The sequence below is a fragment of the Oncorhynchus mykiss genome, chromosome 1 (assembly GCF_057628025.1).
Source record: "Oncorhynchus mykiss isolate SJ-2025 chromosome 1, ASM5762802v1, whole genome shotgun sequence".
NCBI classification, from domain to species: domain Eukaryota; kingdom Metazoa; phylum Chordata; class Actinopteri; order Salmoniformes; family Salmonidae; genus Oncorhynchus; species Oncorhynchus mykiss.
This window is the reverse complement of record NC_143022.1, coordinates 78527335-78549818: the sequence shown is the minus strand read 5'-3', so window position 1 is coordinate 78549818 and position 22484 is coordinate 78527335. Positions and strand designations below refer to the sequence as shown.

Here is a 22484-nt window from a genome sequence, read left to right as displayed (position 1 = left end):
ACAGTAGGTATGGTGTTCTTTGGATGCAACTCAGCATTCTTTGTCCTCCAAACACAACGAGTTGAGTTTTTACCAAAAAGTTATATTTTGGTTTCATCTGACCATATGACATTCTCCCAATCTTCTTCTGGATCATTCAAATGCTCTCTAGCAAACTTCAGACGGGCCTGGACATATACTGGCTTAAGCAGGGGGACACGTCTGGCACTGCAGGATTTGAGTCCCTGGCGGCGTAGTGCGTTACTGATGGTAGGCTTTGTTACTTTGGTCCCAGCTCTCTGCAGGTCATTCACTAGGTCCCCCCGTGTGGTTCTGGGATTTTTGCTCACCGTTCTTGTGATCATTTTGAACCCACGGGGTGAGATCTTGCGTGGAGCCCCAGATCGAGGGAGATTATCAGTGGTCTTGTATGTCTTCCATTTCCTAATAATTGCTCCCACAGTTGATTTCTTCAAACCAAGCTGCTTACCTATTGCAGATTCAGTCTTCCCAGCCTGGTGCAGGTCTACAATTTTGTTTCTGGTGTACTTTGACAGCTCTTTGGTCTTGGCCATAGTGGAGTTTGGATTGTGACTGTTTGAGGTTGTGGACAGGTGTCTTTTATACTGATATCAAGTTCAAACACGTGCCATTAATACAGGTAACGAGTGGAGGACAGAGGAGCCTCTTAAAGAAGTTACAGGTCTGTGAGAGCCAGAAATCTTGCTTGTTTGTAGGTGACCAAATACTTATTTTCCACCATAATTTGCAAATAAATTCATTAACAATCCTACAATGTGATTTTCTGCATTTTCTTTTTTAATTTTGTCTGTCATAGTTGAAGTGTACCTATGATGAAAATTACAGGCCTCTCTCATCTTTTTAAGTGGGAGAACTTGCACAATTGGTGGCTGACTAAATACTTTTTTGCCCCACTGTATGTATGTATATATATTAGTTTTTAAAATTTATTTAACTAGGCAAGTCAGCTACGAACAAATGTTTATTTACAGCTCCTAGCCTGGTCAAACCCTACCCCGGATGATGCTGGGTCAATTGTTCGCCACCCTATGGGACTCCCAATCACGGCCGGTTGTGATACGGCCTAGAATCGAACCACGGTCTGTAGTGACGCCTCTAGCACTGAGATGCAGCGCCTTAGACCCCTGCGCCACATACTGTTGAAATCAGTTTTAATGTCTGGATTCTGTGATCCCGCCCGTGTTCTCCACAACGTAGATTTTATAGGGCCCTACAAAACGCTTGATAGGACCTTACAATACGTGTTATAGGGCCCTAGAATACATAGAGAGGAATTTAAGAAGCCGAATTAGGAACCACTTTGGCCACCATGTAGACTAGATGTCATTACCATTCATTTAATAATATTATCAGGCATTACTTACATTTGAGGAAATATGCAAATGTATTTAAAACACATTTGATATATTTTTTTACCGTATGGAAGGGAATGATTGATACAGTAACACACACCCACAGTCATTTCTACCATAATCTAGAATCCTTGTGGATATCCGAGCAGATGTTTGCAGACACCATGAGTGCTCAATGTTACAAAGGTTGATGCGAGTCCAATTTCCATTTGGATTACCCACAATGTCTACATGCTCTTGAGCTGAGTTAGAAATACAATTACCCCCAAAAAATGCAATGTGTTTGAGGTCCTCTCCACAAGGTGGTTGCCTGGCTACCCATCCACATCACTCTGGCCAATCTGTCTCACTGTCTCTTTCTCTGTGTTCTGAATTAAATTGGAGTATTAGGGCCTGCAGGAACAAATATCAAGATTTATACGTGGCTTTCATTCCCTGCCAAGGAGATAAATTGTAATCTATTGATTTGAGCTGAGTGAGGCCAGCCAGATAAACATTAGGAAGCGTTTGTAAGTTCAGCATTACGCTTATGAACGCAAACACATTCCGACTGTTCTGATTGGTCCCAGAAACCGATGGGTTGGGCCAGAGCCGGCCTAAACAATTACGTTATCAACTTTGATTGGTTACATTTGTTAGAGACGTTCCAATCACTGCTTATTTTTTTTTTGTACAACGCCCCTCACACAAACAACTTCTAGGATGGCAGATTAATAAATTAGTATTGGGACAGTGACAAATATTTTTTAGTTTTGGCTCTGTACTCCAGCACTTTGGATTTGAAATTATACAATGACTGAGGTTAAAGTGATGAGTGGGAAAGTTATACGCACAAATATCATACCCCCAAGATATGCTAACCGCTCACCATTACAGTAACAGTGGAGGTTAGCATTTTTTGGGCATCTGTAACGTTTTCACTCATCATTATTCACGATTCATTCAGGACTATCCGCAATCATGGTAGCATCCACATTAATGTAGAAGTTTTAATTAATAACATGTTCTATTCTTATTTACAATAAGAGTGATGACACAATACATTATTTACCATTCATTTCTATCGAGCACAAAATAATCTGAAATACAACCAAAACAAACAGCAAACGCATCAACAAATTTGTAGTCACAAGCTTGAAGTAAGCATTGTGTGCTATGAATATGGGACCAAATACTACACTTTTGACTACTTTAATACACATATAAGTGAATTTGTCACAATACGTTTGGTCCCCTAAAATGGGGGGACTATGTAAAACAAAAAAAGTGTTGTAATTTGACCCCTTTAAATGATGGATTTGGCTATTTTAGCCCGTAGCTGACAGGTTTATAAAATCGAGCACACAGCCATGCAATCTCCATTGACAAACATTTGTAGTAGAATGGCCTTACTGAAGAGCTCCGTGACTTTCAATGTGTCACCGTCATAGGATGCCACCTTTCCAAGAAGTCAGTTTGTCAAATTTCTGCCCTGCTAGAGCTTCCCCGGTACCGGGGCAGTGGAAACATCTAGGAGCAACAACTTCTCAGCAGCGAAGTGGGAGGCCACACAAGCTCACAGAATGGGATCGCAGAGTGCTAAAGCATGTTGCACATAAAAATAATTTGACATAAACACTCACTACCGAGTTCCAAACTGCCTCTAGAAGCAATGTCAGCACAAGAACTGTTCGGCGGGAAATGTGGGTTTCCATGGCCGAGCAGCCGCACACAAGCCTAAGATCACTATCTGCAAAGCCAAGCGTCGGCTGGAGTGGTGTAAAGCTCACAGCCATTGGACTCTGGAGCAGTGGAAACACGTTCTCTGGAGTGATGAATCACGCTTCAACATCTGGCAGTCCGACGGACAAATCTGGGTTTGGTGGATGCCAGGAGAAAGCTACCTGCCCAATTGCATAGTGACAACTGTAAAGTTTGGTGAACGAGGTGCTGTTTTTTATGGTTCGGGCTAGGCCCCTTAGTTCCAGTGAAGGGAAATTGTAACGCTACAGCATACAATGAAATTCAAGTCGATACTCTGGTTCCAACCTTGTGGCAACAGTTTGGAGAAGGCCTTTTCCTGTTTCAGCATAACAATGCCCCCATGCACAAAGCGAGGTCCATACAGAAATGGTTTGTCGAGATCGGTGTGGGAGAACTTGACTGGCCTGCATAGAGCCCTGACCTCAACCTAATCGAACACCTTTGGGATGAATTGGAACGTCGACTGCGAGCCATGCCTAACATCAGTACCCGACCTCACTATTGCTCGTGACTAGAAAGCCTTCCCAGAAGAGTGGAGGCTGTTATAGTAGAAAGGGGGGCCAACTCCGTATTAATGCCCATGATTTTGGAATGAGATGTTAGACGAGCAGGTGTCCACATACTTTTGGTAATGTAGTGTATAAGTGAATTTGTCCCAATACCTTTGGTCCCCTTAAAATGGGGGGGACTATATACAAAAAGTGTTGGACTTTCTAAACAGTTCACCTGATATGGATGAAAATAACCTCAAATTAAAGCTGACAGACTAGTAGTAGTCATTGTATCATTTCAAGTACAGGGCCAAAACAACAAAACATTTGTCACTGTCCCAAAACTTTTTGAGCTCACTAAGTAGGGATCGATAGAACAGAGGAATTAAATTCAGTATGAGTCGTCAGGCAAACAAGGTGTAGGTCCAGTATGTAGTTTGCATGCAAGCAGAGCATACATAAACTGTGTCTCCGGGATGAGAGATCAGTGGTGATACTAGTACAAATGTAGGATCTTAATTTAAGCTAGTTTGCTAAAGCAGGAAAATAATCCTGCAGCAACAGGAAACGTGAATTATTATGTGGATTATAATTTATGAACATTTTATAGGGGTTGATACATTTTAAGTAAGGGAAAACCAAGTCTGAAATTTCAAAGTGGAAATTACAAACTTCAGAAGTCTTTTTAAACCTCAAATACACTACAAGTTTTACATTTCCTGCATTGTAGGAAAGTTTTCCTGCGACAGTAGGGCCGGGATGATACCAGTTTCATAATATTTTTTTCCATGGCAAAAATGAAAACAACATAATGATGTTAGTTTCCAACATTAGAAGTTAAATCCGCTTTGTGTTTTGTTTTACTTGCCATCACAATAATGAGTATTGCAATACTGGTATCGTCCCGGCCCTAAGCAACAAGGTGATCAAATTAAGACCCTACACCTGTACTGGTACTGGTGGAGGAGGGGACATATAAAGCTGAAAACAGGGCCCCAGTTGGTGAGGGTAGCAACAACATATCCGCCACGAGGACCCTCAACACAGGGGCCCCTCAGGGGTGCATGCTTAGTCCCCTCCTGTAAGACTGCGTGGCAGCGCACGACTCCAACATCATCATTAAGTTTGCTGATGACACGACGGTGGTAGGCCTGATCACCGACTACGATGAGACCGCCTATAGAGAGGAGGTCAGTGACCTGGCAGTGGTGCCAGGACAACAACCTCTCCCTAAACATCAGCAAAACAAAGAAGCTGATTGTGGACTACAGGAAATGGGGGTCCATCCAGGATCTCTATACCAGGCAGTGTCAGAGGAAAGCCCTAAAAATGGTCAAAGACTCCAGCCACCCAAGTCATAGACTATTCTCTATGCTACCGCAAGGCAAGCTATCCAGATTATCTGCATTGACCCTTCCCTACTCCATTCCATATGTCCTTCTGACCATTACCCCTGGTCTCTCTCCATGTCCAATCCTCAGATATCAAGAAGAGAGAGCGTCACTACCGCCAGGAAGACAATGCTGTGACAGTCCGATATTAAAAGGTAGATTGTAATTCATATAAAATGGCAGATTTACATGTTCTTGTGTAATTCATGAATATCAGGCCTTTAATTGGGAGTAGGTTATGCAGTCACCTGTATTTCACAGCCTCCATCACACCCTCCACACACACACACACCACACACACACAGGCAGCAGCCCAGTGGGATTCCTAGGTAGGCTTTCAAAGACACAAAGTGCTATCATAGGGGATGTCTCCATCCTTTAAAGTACTCGCTTTCATTCATGTTCTAGAATGGGAGTGTGAAGATTTTTTTTTTTAACTGAATATATTCAGACGTCAACATTTCCTCAAAGTTTGTACCAGATGTAGCCAATTGAATAGCATATCATTATGGAAAATGTATCCTCCAATTGCAACGTCTGCATATGCCCACACATATTGTCTGAAGAAAAGGTTGTATTTTAATACCCTCAAACACCAAGCATACAGGAGGCTACCTAATTTCAATCAAAGCGTACAGTGCATTTGTAAAGTATTCAGACCCCAGACCCCAGAATTACCATATTTACGTAAGTATTCAGACCCTTTGCTATGATACTCGAAATTGAGCGCAGGTGCACACTGTTTCCATTGACCATCATTGAGATGTTTCAGCCACTCCTCAGTAGAAGGCAGATGACAGCCAAATCAAATCAAATGTATTTATAAAGCCCTTCGTACATCAGCTGATATCTCAAAGTGCTGTACAGAAACCCAGCCTAAAACCCCAAACAGCAAGCAATGCAGGTGCAGAAGCAGCCCATTTGGAGTTTGCCAAAAGGCACCTAAAGACTCTCAGACCATGAGAAACAAGATTCTCTGGTCTGATGAAATCAAGATTGAACTCTTTGGCCTGAATGCCAAGCATCATGTCTGGAGGAAACCTGGCACCATCCCTATGGTGAAGCATGGTGGTGGCAGCATCATGCTGTGGGAATGTTACTCAGCGGAGGGCCTGGGAGACAAGTCAGGATCAAGGGAAAGACGAACAGCGCAAAGTATAGAGAGATCCTTGATGAAAACCTGCTCCGGAGCGCTCAGGGCCTCAGAATGGGGCATTGTCCAAAAGGACAACGACCCTAAGCACACAGCCAAGGCAACACAGGAGTGGCTTCGGGACAAGTCACTGAAGGTCCTGAGTGGCCCAGCCAGAGCCCTGACTTGAACCCGATCTAACATCTGTGGAGAGTAGAGGTCGACCGATACCGATTATTGGAGGACCAAAATAGCCGATACCGATTAATCGGACGATTTTTCAAATGTATTTATTTGTAATAATGACAATTACAACAATACTGAATGAACACTTATTTTAACTTAATATAATACATAAATAAAATCAATTTAGCCTCAAGTAAATAATGAAACATGTTCAATTTGGTTTAGATAATGCAAAAACAAAGTGTTGGAGAAGAAAGTAAAAGTGCAATATGTGCCATGTAAGAAAGCTAACTGAACGTTTCAGTTCCTTGCTCAGAACATGAGAACATATAAAAGCTGGTGGTACCTTTTAACACGAGTCTTCAATATTCCCAGGTAAGAAGTTTTAGGTTGTAGTTATTATAGGAATTATAGGACTATTTCCCTCTATACCATTTGTATTTCATTAACCTTTGACTATTGGATGCTCTTATAGGCACTTCAGTAATGCCAGTGTAACAGTATAGTTTCCGACCCTCTCCTCGCTCCTCCCTGGGCTCGAACCAGCAACACAACGACAACAGCCACCATCGAAGCAGCGTTACCCATGCAGAGCAAGGGGAACAACTACTAGAAGGCTAAGAGCGAGTGACGTTTGAAACGCTATTAGCGCACGCTAACTACCTAGCCATTTCACTTCGGTTACACCAGCCTCATCTCGGGAGTTGATAGGCTTGAAGTCATAAACAGCGCAATGCTTGACACACCATGAAGAGCTGCTGGCAAAACGCCTGAAAGTGCTGTTTGAATGAATGTTTACCTGCCTGCTTCTGCCTACCACCGCTCAGTCATGTACTTAGATACTTGTATGTTCAGTCAGATTATATGCAACACAGGACACGCTAGATAATATCTAGTAATATCATCAACCATGTGTAGTTAACTAGTGATTATGATTGATTGTTTTTTATAAGATAAGTTTAATGCTACTAGCAACTTACCTTGGCTTACTGCATTCGCGTAACAGGCAGTCTCCTTGTGGAGTGCAACGAGAGAGAGGCAGGTCGTTATTGCGTTGGACTAGTTAACTGTAAGGTTGCAAGATTGGATCCCCCGAGCGGACAAGGTGAAAATCTGTCGTTCTGCCCCTGAACAAGGCAGTTAACACACCGTTCCTAGGCCGTCATTGAAAATAAGAATGTGTTCTTAACTGACTTGCGTAGTTAAATAAAGGTATATAAAAAAATAAAAAAATAAAATTGGCCCCCAAAAATACAAATTTCCGATTGTTATGAAAACTTGAAATCGGACCAAATTAATCGGCCATTCCGATTAATCGGACGACCTCTACTGGAGAGACCTGAAAATAGCTGTGCATCGACGCTCCGCATCTCACCTGACAGAGCTTGAGAGGATCTGCAGAGAAGAATGGGAGAAACTCCCAAAATACAGGTGTGCCAAGTTTGCAGTGTCATACCCAAGAAGCCTCAAGGCTGTAATCGCTGCAAAAGGTGCTTGAACGAAGTACTGAGTAAAGGATCTGAATAATTGGGTAAATATGATATCAGTTTTTTTTATAACTTTGCAAACATTTCTAAAACCTTTTTTGGCTTTGTCATTGTGATATTGTGTGTCGATTAAAAAATGTATAGAATAATTTAATACATTTTAGAATAAGGCTGTATTGTAACAAAATATGGAAAAAGCCAAGGGGTCTGAATACTTTCCGAATTAACTGTATATCGGCTAACCATCCTAAAATCTCATCAGAAATTAGGTGTTTTTGGTGTAACAGTAGCGCTATAGGCATACTATGCTATCATATTTTGTTATCTTATGTAAAATGCTAATTCATTATGTGATGTAGTGTGACATTTTATCAAATCAAATGCTTACTTACAAGCCCTTAACCAACAAAGCAGTTAAGAAAAATAAGAGTTAAAAAATATATTTACTAAATAAACAAAAGTAAAAAATAAAAAAAAGACCAACAATAAAATAACAATAACTATGCTTAATACAGGGGGTACCAGTACCGAGTCAATGTGCGGGGGTACAGGTTAGTTGAGATAATTGAGGTAATATGTACATGTACAGTGCCTTGCGAAAGTATTCGGCCCCCTTGAACTTTGCGACCTTTTGCCACATTTCAGGCTTCAAACATAAAGATATAAAACTGTATTTTTTTGTGAAGAATCAACAACAAGTGGGAAACAATCATGAAGTGGAACGACATTTATTGGATATTTCAAACTTTTTTAACAAATCAAAAACTGAAAAATTGGGCGTGCAAAATATTTCAGCCCCTTTACTTTCAGTGCAGCAAACTCTCTCCAGAAGTTCAGTGAGGATCTCTGAATGATCCAATGTTGACCTAAATGACTAATGATGATAAATACAATCCACCTGTGTGTAATCAAGTCTCCGTATAAATGTACCTGCACTGTGATAGTCTCAGAGGTCCGTTAAAAGCGCAGCGAGCATCATGAAGAACAAGGAACACACCAGGCAGGTCCGAGATACTGTTGTGAAGAAGTTTAAAGCCGGATTTGGATACAAAAAGATTTCCCAAGCTTTAAACATCCCACGGAGCACTGTGCAAGCGATAATATTGAAATGGAAGGAGTATCAGACCACTGCAAATCTACCAAGACCTGGCCGTCCCTCTAAACTTTCAGCTCATACAAGGAGAAGACTGATCAGAGATGCAGCCAAGAGGCCCATGATCACTCTGGATGAACTGCAGAGATCTACAGCTGAGGTGGGAGACTCTGTCCATAGGACAACAATCAGTCGTATATTGCACAAATCTGGCCTTTATGGAAGAGTGGCAAGAAGAAAGCCATTTCTTAAAGATATCCATAAAAAAGTGTCGTTTAAAGTTTGCCACAAGCCACCTGGGAGACACACCAAACATGTGGAAGAAGGTGCTCTGGTCAGATGAAACCAAAATGTAACTTTTTGGCAACAATGCAAAACGTTATGTTTGGCGTAAAAGCAACACAGCTGAACACACCATCCCCACTGTCAAACATGGTGGTGGCAGCATCATGGTTTGGGCCTGCTTTTCTTCAGCAGGGACAGGGAAGATGGTTAAAATTGATGGGAAGATGGATGGAGCCAAATACAGGACCATTCTGGAAGAAAACCTGATGGAGTCTGCAAAAGACCTGAGACTGGGACGGAGATTTGTCTTCCAACAAGACAATGATCCAAAACATAAAGCAAAATCTACAATGGAATGGTTCAAAAATAAACATATCCAGGTGTTAGAATGGCCAAGTCCAGACCTGAATCCAATCGAGAATCTGTGGAAAGAACTGAAAACTGCTGTTCACAAATGCTCTCCATCCAACCTCACTGAGCTCGAGCTGTTTTGCAAGGAGGAATGGGAAAAAATTTAAGTCTCTCGATGTGCAAAACTGATAGAGACATACCCCAAGCGACTTACAGCTGTAATCGCAGCAAAAGGTGGCGCTACAAAGTATTAACTTAAGGGGGCTGAATAATTTTGCACGCCCAATTTTTCAGTTTTTGATTTGTTAAAAAAGTTTGAAATATCCAATAAATGTTGTTCCACTTCATGATTGTGTCCCACTTGTTGTTGATTCTTCACAAAAAATACAGTTTTATATCTTTATGTTTGAAGCCTGAAATGTGGCAAAAGGTCGCAAAGTTCAAGGGGGCCGAATACTTTCGCAAGGCACTGTAGGTAGGGGGAAGCACAGATAATAAACGGCAAGTAGCAGCAATGTAAAAAAGGGGGTGGGGGAATCAATGCAAATAGCCCAGGTAGCCATTTGATTAGCTGTTCAGCATTATTATGGCTTCAGGGTAGAAGCTGTTAAGAAGTTTTTTTTGGACCTAGACTTGGTGCTCCGGTACCACTTGCCATGCGGTAGCAGAGAGAACAGTCTTTGACTAGGGTAGCTTTGGGCATTTTTAGGGCCTTCCTCTGACACCGCCTGGTATAGAGGTCCTGGGTGGCAGGAAGCTTGGCTCCAGTGATGTACTGGGCCATACGCACTGCCCTCTGTTGCGCCTTGCAGTCCGATATGGAACAGTTGCCATAACAGATTTTGATGCAACCATTCAGGATGCTCTCGATGGTGCAGCTTTATAACTTTCTGAGGATATGAGGACCCATGCCAAATCTTTTCAGTGTCCTGCAGGGGAATAGGCATTGTCGTGCTCTCTTCATGACTATCTTGGTGTGTTTGGACCATGATAGTTTGTTGGTGATTTGGACACCAAGGAACTTGGAAGCACTCAACCTGCTCTGTGCTCGGCCCTTCTTTTCCTGTAGTCCACAGTCATCTCCTTTGTTTTGATCACTTTGAGGGAGAAGTTTTATTGCTAAGCTTACATATGGAATTTATTTAAGATTTAGGAAAAAAAAAATATTTCTATTTTTTTATTTTACCCCTTTTTCTCCCCAATTGTTAGTAGTTACCGTGCACTGCGCCCGGCCCGCCACAGGAGTCGCTACCGCGCGATGAGACAAGGATATGCGATGCAGTGCCCTAGACCACTGTGCCACCCGGGAGGCCCATCATTTACCCATTTGATTGAGAATTTTAGGTGTAAGAAAAAAGAACATTTTAAACAAAGATAAGATATTGATTTTGGCCTTTACTACTAAAGCCTATAGAAATGCATTGGATAACACATTCAGAAATGGCAAAAAGGACAGTCAATAGCTAAATCATAAGAAAAAAGGTTTTGAGGTGTCTGTCCTAAATCTTATATATATTATAGTTTTTTTAATGTTTGTTTTTTTACACATATTTAACCCCTTTCGTTGGGTTGCCACAAAACTACCTCTAACTTCCATTTGTTGAACCAACTTGTAATGCTGAAGGATAGCCCTGCCATTCGGCCAGTTCACGAACAAACCACAATGTGCAGTAACCTATTGCCTAATAGGCCTATGACTATGTGGTATAGCTATTTGTAGGCTATAGTCTAATGTAAATACTAATACATATAGTTTAGTTTATTACTTCCAACATTTTGAAAAAACAAGCACCCTTGAAAAACTTGAAAAAGCCATACATGCACATGAGTTTAATCATGGAGGATAACACACAATGCAATCTGGGACTTATTTTCATTGTGGTCCTCTTGAAACAAGATGGCTAGACAAGATCGAACACGGTTGAACACAGTATGACAGCACCAGATCCTACTCCCTCTGATCTGGCAGACTCACTAAACACAAATTATTGTTTGTAAATTATGAGTGTGACCCTGGCTACCTGTAAAAACAAATGTTTTTAATTATTGTACCTTCTGGTTTGCTGAATTTAAGGAATGTTAAATTGTTTGTACTTTTACTGTTGATACTTAAGTATATTTTAGCAACTACATTTACTTTTGATACTAAAGTATTTTTAAAACCAAATACTTTTACTCAAGTAGTATTTTACTGGATGACTTTTACCTTAATAGAAAAAGACTTAAGTATCTTTACTTTAACTCAAGTATGAAAATTAGATACTTTTTCACCACTGGGGGTCATTAATTTGGGCACAGAAGACATCAAACAGTTTTTTACCTTATTTTTAAAGCTGCCCAGAGAGGACGTCGTGGCAACTCATTCTACTCGGAGGCTCCAGTATACAATAAAGTACATTTCCCAGCAATACTACTGAACCTCTATAATCACACATTAGCAACACCTGATCTGGTGCAGTGATTGCGTGTGTCCCTAACATGGGGAACGTAGTCAGTTAAATATTTGGGCGCAGAACCATAAATACTCCTGTAAACCAAACCCGGTCTAATCTGGGACACTCTAGCCTCAACAGGCAGCCAGTTAAGGACTTGAAAGCAGCTCCTGCCTATGTGAGTATGTGGACTCACCTTCAATACTACCCTGATCAGCTTGTTCTGGGCTATCTGGAGCTTGCCCTTCATTATCTTAGAGAAGTCCCCAAACCAGGAAGTACTAGCGTAGTCAAAATGGTATTGAATAAGGGCAGTGGCTAGTACTTTCATGGAGCCCTTATCAAGCAGCTTGGACTTTCTAGACAAAAACTCAGTCCTAGCATTAACCTTCCCTAGCACTTTAGTAGCCATGCTCACACCTCCCAAGCTTCCATCAAGGATGCATCCTAGGTAGCTAACAGAGGTTTTAGTAGTCAGCACCTCACCCCTTAATTTCAGAGGACCTACTGTACTCAATTCAGGTCTGGATCCAAAAAGAATTGCCTCGGTTTTACCTAAGTGCAGAGATGGTGCATTATCTCCAAGCCATTTGCTAATGTTCGTAAGTCTGTGCTAAATATTCTCTCCAACATAGTTTTACTTTCGTGAGACACAGGATGTGTCGAGTCATCCGCATAAAGGAAAAGACGGCCAGAACAAGCATCTTTCATATCGTTAATAGACAGTAAAAACAGTAGAGGCCCAAGCACGCTCCCCTGCGGAATGTCACAACTCATTGGTTTTGCCTGAGACAGTGAACCATTAACGTCAACTACTTGCTCCCTTCCTGATAAATAGGACTTTACCCGGCCTAGAGGGATACTGCTTAACCCCAGTGCCTCCAGTTTGGAGATTATGAGACAGTGGTTAACTGTAACAAAGGCCTTCTGTAGGTCAAGCAGTACCATTCCACACAGATTTACTTCATCAATCTCTTTCCTGATGAAGTCAGTCAAATAAAGTAGAGTATGTTTTTCTAAAACCCGACTGAAAATCATTAGACTTTGTTTGTTGACATGTATTAATACACTTGCTCATGTAAAACTCTATCCAGGATCTTTGATGTTATACTGAGGATAGATACATGCTTATAATTCCCAGGTTCAGACCTTATCCCCTTCTTATACAGAGGTATAACTTTAGTGTGTTTAATGTCCCTGGGAAAGATGCCTAATTCAAAAGAGAGGTTAACGATATGTGTAATACAAGGGCCAATTTGCTCAGCAGAATCTATAAGAAACATTGCAGGAATGTTATCGAGGCCTGTGGCTTTGGAGCGTTTAAACTCTGCCAGCATACTGGCTATTTTGGCTGTTGCTATCTTTGCAAAAGAAAAATAGTTTGGCTGAACCCCTAACTCGGCATAATACTTCTTGACTTGGTCACTCCCATACAAACCAGAACTGGTGGGCAGCTTGCTAGCCAGCTTACTGGCAACAGAAGTTAAATTCATTGGCAACCTCTGCTTTTTCATATACCATCTCCCCCCTGATGTTGAGCCTAATACTGTTTTGTTTATTTTTGGTAGTACTACTACAGCCTAGTTAAATTATTTCCCAAACATTTTAGGGTCTTTTCTTTTCAATGATTTTATCAGCAAAGTAACCCCTTTTAGCTTCGTCCATCCTGCTCTGTGCTTCATCCATCCTGCTCTGTGCTTCATCCATCCTGCTCTGTGCTTCATCCATCCTGCTCTGTGCTTCATCCATCCTGCTCTGTGCTTCATCCATCCTGCTCTGTGCTTCATCCATCCTGCTCTGTGCTTCATCCATCCTGCTCTGTGCTTCATCCATCCTGCTCTGTGCTTCATCCATCCTGCTCTGTGCTTCATTTCTGTGACGTTTATATAGGACAAAATCATGCTGCTCCTGAGAGTTCTTAAATTTGGCCTTATTCCTTGCTTGGATAGATTCTAGAATCTCATGATTAAACCAAGGGCTAGATCTCCGCTTTATTCTGACCTGTCTAATAGGAGCAATCACATTCCCCTCACCAAGGAATCCACATTTAAAGGCTTCCCAGGCACTGTCTACCCCTACACTATCCAGCACAGGTGACCAGTCAATTTTAGCCACTAAACATTTCAACACAGTATTTTTGGAGTCCTCTGATTCTAACAGTTTTGTGACACTTAAATGTATCTTTAAAAACTCTCCTTGTGCATAATGTAATAAATTGATCACTGATTCCATATACTATTTCTCCACTCTGCTATATTTTAGATTTATCAGACACCAATATTAAGTCAATCGTACATTGCACTGTTTCACATACCCTGGTGGGATCTATTATCAATTGGGTCCGAGTAAGTGATCTACAGAAGTGCATAAAGACATTGCGGGATGTGCTATCCTTTTTGCAAACATCATTATTGAAATCCCCAAACACAATGATTTCCTTCACTGGGGAATCATTACAATTTGACAACAATTTCAAGACCTTCATTGAATACAATCTGATTGGGCAGCCAGTAACACACCAAACAAAATCGGCTTGGTTTTGGGAAGGCAAATATCCAACCAGACAATCTCCAGCTTACTATCATTGCACTGTTTGCAAGGATCACTTTATTGTGAGTAGGCATTTCATTGTATTGTGAAGCTTAAAACGCTGTATTATAAATAAACTTTGATTTGATTAGTTTTGTGGACATGAGGCGGTCGCGGTCACGCAACCAGGCAACCCTTCCTGCGAACTTCAAAACCAGTGTCTGCCCTCAGCCCAATTGGGGATTTCCTATTGGTGTAACGGTCTAAGAGATTGGTTGCTCCTGTGGGAGACCTAGGTTCATATCCCATATGTTACATTAGCTTGAACACATGGTTACAATATACAGTACTGTTCAAAAGAAAACAGAGAGGTGAACTATCAATTCATATAATTTGCATAGATTAAACATTCTATCAAATCAATTGAACCAGCAGTGAACATAAATAATTGCAGGAAATTTGTTTTAAAACAGCCATAAAATCAAGCTTTTGGTGTGGTGTATTCATACATCTCAATAAACTATAACCTACATGCATTATTACCTCCAACTTGGCCCAATTCACATTTCCAATTGCCCACCCTGACATACCAAGCTAGAACGGCCCTGCGTCTCAACCTATAGCCAATGTAGGCTAAATATCACAAGCAGGGCTACAGCAACTTCCAGAGAGCCAGGCTCCTTGGGCTATGCAGTGGCCACTCTGGTTGGGGTGTCCTTGGCAGAACGGTGTAACCAAGTGGTCACATATCATTCTGGGTTCCACTGCGCAAGATGAACGTCAAGGCAGGCACACAGTGAATTTGCATTTTTTTGTAATGTTCTGATTGGCCAAAGTGGTCAAAACTCAGACGGGCCTCCGCATTGCACACATGTAGTCTATAGTTCTTCATCATTCTCGCCACCATCAGAGAGAAGACAGGGAAGAAACCACCACATTTACCTCTAGGCTACTATACATATTTATTTAGTTTGTGATTCTATCATTTTTCATGGAATTTTTGTGGTAATTAAATATAATTTATTTAGAATTTATCTGAATACATTTTCCAGAAATAGTTTTACCAACACTGTGTATTCTATAATTGAAAAAAAGTGAGGGAGCGTCACTCCTCCGCAATTTGGCAGCACTACATCCCTGGTATTTACAGCCTTCACAAAGATCTGCTTTGGGCAGGATTGACTACAGGAAAGGAGAAGGAAATAAAATACGACAGAGAGTGTGTTCTCTATAAATCATGCCATTATTTCAGATAAAATATGACATTAAAAAGTACTCTTCCCTCTCTCTCCCAATACTCCGTCTCCTTCACCCCTTCTACATTTCTCCTTCCTCTCACATTGACTGACTATAGACAACTCTTGCCTGACTTTGTTGTGCAGTCCATCTCTCTCTTAATACTCGGTCGTTCCAGAGACTTGGCAAAGCAGTTAAAGAGGAGAGTAAGAAAGTGAACTAATCCTGTCTACATGTTTACCACTTCCAGATGAATGTCTTGTTCAGAACACTCTGTGGGGAGAGCGGTAGTAGACCAGATAAGCTTCTTCTCTGGGATTGGGAAAGAGATGGCACAAAAACACTGAACCATTGCAAAAGAGTGCGATAAGAGAGGAATCCCCTTCTGGTAGGGGAGATTTGTGATATGTATTGTGCAAAACAATAAGTAAAAACTAGGCTTTGTGGTAAAAAGGACTGGAACGCTTTGGAATAACAGCACACCATTCATCACCCTCTATTGAGAATAAGTGCATCCAGTGTCTCCTGACCCCTCCTGTCTCAGCCTCCAGTATTTATGCTGCAGTAGTTTATGTGTCGGGGGGCTAGGGTCAGTTTGTTATATCTGGAGTACTTCTCCTGTCCTATTCGGTGTCCTGTGTGAATCTAAGTGTGCGTTCTCTAATTCTCTCCTTCTCTCTTTCTTTCTCTCGGAGGACCTGAGCCCTAGGACCATGCCCCAGGACTACCTGACATGATGACTCCTTGCTGTCCCCAGTCCACCTGACCGTGCTGCTGCTCCAGTTTCAACTGTTCTGCCTTATTATTATTATTCAACCATGCTGGTCATTTATGAACATTTGAACATCTTGGCCATGTTCTGTTATAATCTCCACCCGGCACAGCTAGAAGAGGACTGGCCACCCCACATAGCCTGGTTCCTCTCTAGGTTTCTTCCTAGGTTTTGGCCTTTCTAGGGAGTTTTTCCTAGCCACCGTGCTTCTACACCTGCATTGTTTGCTGTTTGGGGTTTTAGGCTGGGTTTCTGTACAGCACTTTGAGATATCAGCTGATGTACGAAGGGCTATATAAATACATTTGATTTGATTTGATTTGAGGTAGAGAACATAGCCTTAGGCCTGGCCCAGAGTAAGTCTGGTTAGATGTTGGCAGGGACATAGCCTTAGGCCTGGCCCAGAGTAAGTCTGGTTAGATGTTGGCAGGGACATAGCCTTAGGCCTGGCCCAGAGTAAGTCTGGTTAGATGTTGGCAGGGACATAGCCTTAGGCCTGGCCCAGAGTAAGTCTGGTTAGATGTTGGCAGGGACATAGCCTTAGGCCTGGCCCAGAGTAAGTCTGGTTAGATGTTGGCAAGGACATAGCCTTAGGCCTGGCCCAGAGTAAGTCTGGTTAGATGTTGGCAGGGACATAGCCTTAGGCCTGGCCCAGAGTAAGTCTGGTTAGATGTTGGCAGGGACATAGCCTTAGGCCTGGCCCAGAGTAAGTCCAGTTAGATGTTGGGAAACCAAAATGTGTTCTTAGAAGAACACAGAGATCTGTAAGTCTGATTAATTTACCTCATTGGGTCAGATGAGGTTTCCTTTTTCCACCATTATTTTTGTTACAGAGAAAGTGATTCACTACTGAAATATCAACATCAGGCTATTTTCTCTCATTTCTGAAAATGTAATGAACATGTAACCACAAAAATATTTTCCTCAATATTTTAACTTCTGACATTTATTGGAGGGTTGTGTCTGTAAGTCAATGAACTCGCAACCCCATTGACACGGGTTGAATATCTATGCAACCAAAGACTCTTACCGGCAGCAACTATTACATTAGCAGAAGGGTTCCCAAACTGGTGTAACAACCCCGAGTCTATGAACCAAGCGCAACCCCATTTTCAAATCAGGTGACCCCACATGGGGTCGTGACCGCTAGTTTGGGAAAATGGGGCCTTGAAAGGAGTCTATAAGACCCATATTTTATGTCCAAGTCCTATCACTTGAGAGATAAGGATAATTAGCCTAGTGTTGTAAGAGTCATTCCCAGAAGACACTGTTTTCACAAGTTCAGGGCAGCAGGTCATTGCAGTCCAGTGCTGAGACATCTGGCACCAAGCTGTGGTCTTGAGCGAAGATCTGTATGTTTCTATTGAAGTGTGGGACCATTGCACAGTGCTTTAATGCTATTAAAACTTCATAACAACCAAGGTTATGTTGAAAGGTTCCTCCTACTGTTTAACAGGTGCATTTTCAGTGAGGGGGAAAGAGGACAGGGACCAATGGGGATAGGAGGTATACAGAAGCTGTGGAACTATGACTGAATGGGGGAAAAGCATAACATGGCAACAGACAAACCACTGTAAAATAGATTACAAGTATCTAGAGCCATAAATGTAGATATATGTCTCTGTATCTATCTATTCAAAGTAATGTATTTTATGGGGGGGCATATCATGGAATCCTGTGGTTAGATGTACCGTGAATGGCCTGAAACAGCAGATAGCAAATACACTAAATCTTTGTTATGGCCCACAGAAGATAAATGATGTCAGCACAGCCTATTAAATGTGAGTAGCCCTTGGAGAATAGACTCTCTCTGCCTGATCACTAACTGGGCATCGATCAAGTCAATCAATAGCTGCCATGGAGGAAGGGGTGGGGCTTGCGTTAGCATTACCCATAAAACAACAGATAACGATCTTCATGACTCAAAAACAAGTCAAGGCGTCAGGCTAATATGCCTACTCCTCCACTGAGCCCATCAATCCGAGGATGTAGCTACAGTATACGGATAGAAACGAGCAGAAGCTCTCCAAGGAGGTCTACTGTACTACAGCACTCTATGAAGCTGGCACTGTTTAGAGGCAAAGCGTCACACTGAAGATATAAAGTAACAGTGATGTTGAAGCTTCCATCAGGAAGTCCATCTATCATTTCACCTGTCATCTCCTTCTCCATGGACTAGTGTCAGCAGTGTGGTTGGCTGGTCTTACTGTGAAACTGCTTAGACACACAGACTGTCATCACCACTGTTGTGGTTCTAAGCGTGGATCCTGGATTGTGCACGCACACACAAAATCTATTCCTAAAATGACACAGTATTTTTCCCCCAATTTGGCCTTGGCGGCAGGGTAAGCTTCCCCATAGCAATCTCTCTTTTCATGCTTTCAACATGACCAAAGTGTACAACATAGTGCCAAGAGAAACACAGCCTTGGCGTCTCAAAAGCTCCAGACTTTTGCTCAGCCTATTGGTGACCCCAAAACCTCTAGTCCAGTGAGTCAGCCTCCAGGGTAGGGCACAAACTTGGAAAAACAGTAACTGGGGAGACCGAGTTAAGAAAAGGTCCTTCAACCTCAACCACCCACCTCTCCCTAACCCCGACCCACCGCTTGCTCAAAGGCACTTTAAGCGTAAGTCAACATGAGTCTACAGAGACAGGTTTATCCAAAGGTCATCTGTCTACCTACCATGGCCTCATGTCAGAGCACTGAGCAAAAGCCTACCACAGCTCTCAGACAGGAGGGGGAGAGAAAACGTCAGAAGGAAACAGTGGGCACTCTGACATCTGGCAGATCAGCAGATTGTACCACTGATTCAGACATTAAACACCTCTGGATGCCAGTGGATGATTCATACAATATGGTATTGCCATCCTACCTGACAGGTGTGTGTGTGTGTGTGTGTGTGTGTGTGTGTGTGTGTGTGTGTGTGTGTGTGTGTGTGTGTGGTCAGATATAAAGTAATGAAACAATTAAATTGTGAGAGAAGATACTACATTTCTGATGTGCCGAGAAATTCATTTGTTAATTCCACCTCATGGAATAGCCTTTTCTGGTTTAGTCTCTGGTGGACTAGAAGAGGATTCGACCCCCAGGAATGACACAGACATTCTACAGCAGTTCACTGAGGAAAAATAAGTCTGCCTCAGAAGAAGAGCATTCTGACACAGCTCCTATCTGAGCAAGCACCTCTATAATATATTCCACTCAACACAGAAGTTTCGTTTTGATTTACATTCGGTTGAGTTGTCAACGACTGTGAATTCAATGTGAAATCAACAAAACATTTCACCATGTCATTGGATTTAGGTTCAAAGTTGAGTGAAAAAAAAGAGGAAGTTCCCTTACGCTGATGACTTTTTGCAAATCTAACCAGTTTTCCACCTCGATCACATTTAGTTTTTGGGTTGAAATGATGTGGAAACAATGTTGATTACACCAGTTTATGCTCAGTGGCATGTGGAAATGCAATTTGGCCCCAATAATGTGTTAGATATAATGTGTTAGTGGATGTAATCTTCAATTAATGGGTACACTTTTAGTTCAACCTGAGGGCAGCAGTTTGTCTTTATACGTCTTCTAATGCAATCTATTGTAGGAGTACATAGCCACAAAGCATTAAACTAACTGGCTGCTCTTTGTTTGTTGAAACTCTAGTTTGATTCCAATATGAGAACATTAAAATGTTGACAACTCACAAAAATGGTCACTGTCGCTAAAATATTGGCATGGGCATTGATATTTATTCAGGATCGGCTAATTTCCTACACTTAATTTTCTGCAAAATGTTGAAGTTGGTTATCAGAAAGAAGTACGTTGCCGGTTCCATTATTTATTTTGTTCATAATTGTCATCACAAGTTGGAGTGAAGGCTATAATATAGTACAACCCCTGTGAATAGGGTAAATATTTCTAAGTGGAATAGCAGTACTCTACGAGAGAATGCTCTCATTACTAAGCCAAAGTAAGACCACAAACTTTGTTTGGTTTGCATATCGGGCAACAACGGTCAAATGTTGCCTACACATGCTGGTAATAACGAGTGGCCAAATTAAATTGCTGTTACTCACGTTCAAGATCCGATGAATCAATCAAAGCGACTTCTTTGCGCGCTCTTCATGAACATTCCATATCCATTCTAGTAATACAAAATTAACTCAGTTTTGTCTCAATGAGGTAAGGTATACGAGTTTATACAGGCACATTATAATGAATTCACAACTGCGTTCTTTTGAATGGCACTCTATCAAACACTGGTTTTATAGCGCGGGCGTTTAGTGACTATCAAGCAAGGATCTAAGTTGGATCCTTCGGGTGTCCACACTCTGACGTCAGTACATTGCAATTCAAATTCAACACGGTTAAATTAAGGTAACCGTTGAGGTTAGGGTTTAGGGCATGGACATCCCAAGGATTCCGGAAAGCAATAACCTATGAAGCATCTCGTCTCTCCAGATGATTATTATGACCGAGCTGCAAGAGTCTGAAGAGTGGAAGGGACCAAGGGAAGAGAGGATTTGGGTACTCGACAGCCGCAATAAACACAGCAATACAACGAACATTCCTACTGTAGGCGACACCAGTGTCTGCATTTCTAGCCCCTTCTACCATCCTTCTTTGAAAAGCTGCAGACTGATTACATCTAGTTATGATGCAAACTATGTTCATAAATTAAGGTTGGCAGAAATATGTAGAGACATTTTCAAAAAGGCCGACAATACCATCAAAAAACACGGAATTTCAAAATAAAAAAGGATTCAGACTAATCAGGCATTCCTGCCAATATACAGGCTCTGACCAGCCTCGCCGTAAGCAATTCCAACACTGGTAAATGTTTCTAAATATCATCTAGACGTAAGTATTCATGCTGCATTCATAACCAAGTGGGAAGGTGGTAATTACCCTTCTTTTAAAAATCAAAGAGCAAATTGTAATCAAATAAGCTTTTTTTTGAGCAATGACCTAAAATATCCACTTTATGGCCTTTGAAGAATCATTGATGGGATGGTTCTTTAAAAAATCTAAACAAAATCAAAACCAGAAATGTTTCAGCCCTCCAAGATAGGAAATGAATAGCCCTTATGTAGGGTTTTAAGCCTTATTTCCACATTTCCCAGAGTGCCTTCCGAGTGAATTCTAGAGTTACCAGTATCACCCATGACTGTGCTTGCTAATGACAGAGATGTGCTTGTTGCGTTCATTCATTTTCAGTCCTGTGGCTTTCACCAGGTGAGACCTTGGATAAAATGGTACTATATAAAACAATACAATTTCCCAAGATATTCTGTTGAGGGCCTAGTTTTACCCTAATACAGTGACCTGAAATGTCTGTAGTCATCAGGCCTGTAAATCACATTGTGCCTTTTGAAATCCATCTAGATTGGGGATATTCAACATTAGACATTTTTATCCAACTGCAACTTGCTTCAGAATGACGACCAGGGTTGGGAAGACTAAGTTAAACGTCTAAACTAGAACAACCATTTCAGTAACGGGTACAATAAGTCTAAGTAACAGATTGGAATAGTTTAGAAAATGTTATTTATATTTGAGTAGCATAAGATTATTTAATCAATCAATGTACATGCAAAAACAAACTGTAGATATTGAAAGAAACTATTTAAAAAATCTACCTGCAATAAAGCATACTGATAATAAAGCATATACAGTATGATAATAATGGGCATGGTTTAAGTTCATCTGTGGTTATGAAAAAACCAACACTGTGGTTCTTTTAAACCACTGAGTGTTAGTTTAACTCTTTGTAGTGTTGATTTAACTCTTGAATCAACACTACAAATGTTGCACTAAAATATCAACACTAGTTATCACTGACCAATTTGCTGTGTGCTAATAAAGGGACACATCTGCAGGCTTCCAGCGTTTCAATAACCTTTTAGAATTCTGAAGAACCACCAATGCCACGTCCAAGAACCCCAAACTTAACTCAAAGGTACTTTATCGGGCAAGAGTTATCCAAGGAACGT

General features: G+C 41.4%; 1 protein-coding gene across 12 annotated transcripts in view; it reads right to left on the bottom strand.

The window, feature by feature from the left end:
• LOC110529439 (carbohydrate sulfotransferase 15) overlaps window positions 1–21347 on the bottom strand; it is a 37213-nt gene extending 15866 nt beyond the window's left edge. For 5 of the 12 annotated variants that reach the window (XM_090240910.1, XM_021611628.3, XM_090240916.1 and 2 more), the window contains exon 1: window positions 20568–21323. The gene's annotated coding sequence lies outside the window, so the exon portion shown is untranslated. Of the gene's footprint in view, window positions 1–15858; window positions 16000–20567 lie in introns of those variants that run through there. The other 7 variants (XM_021611650.3, XM_021611613.3, XM_021611643.3 and 4 more) reach the window with 5 other exon arrangements.
• Window positions 21348–22484: the final 1137 nt, after the last annotated feature.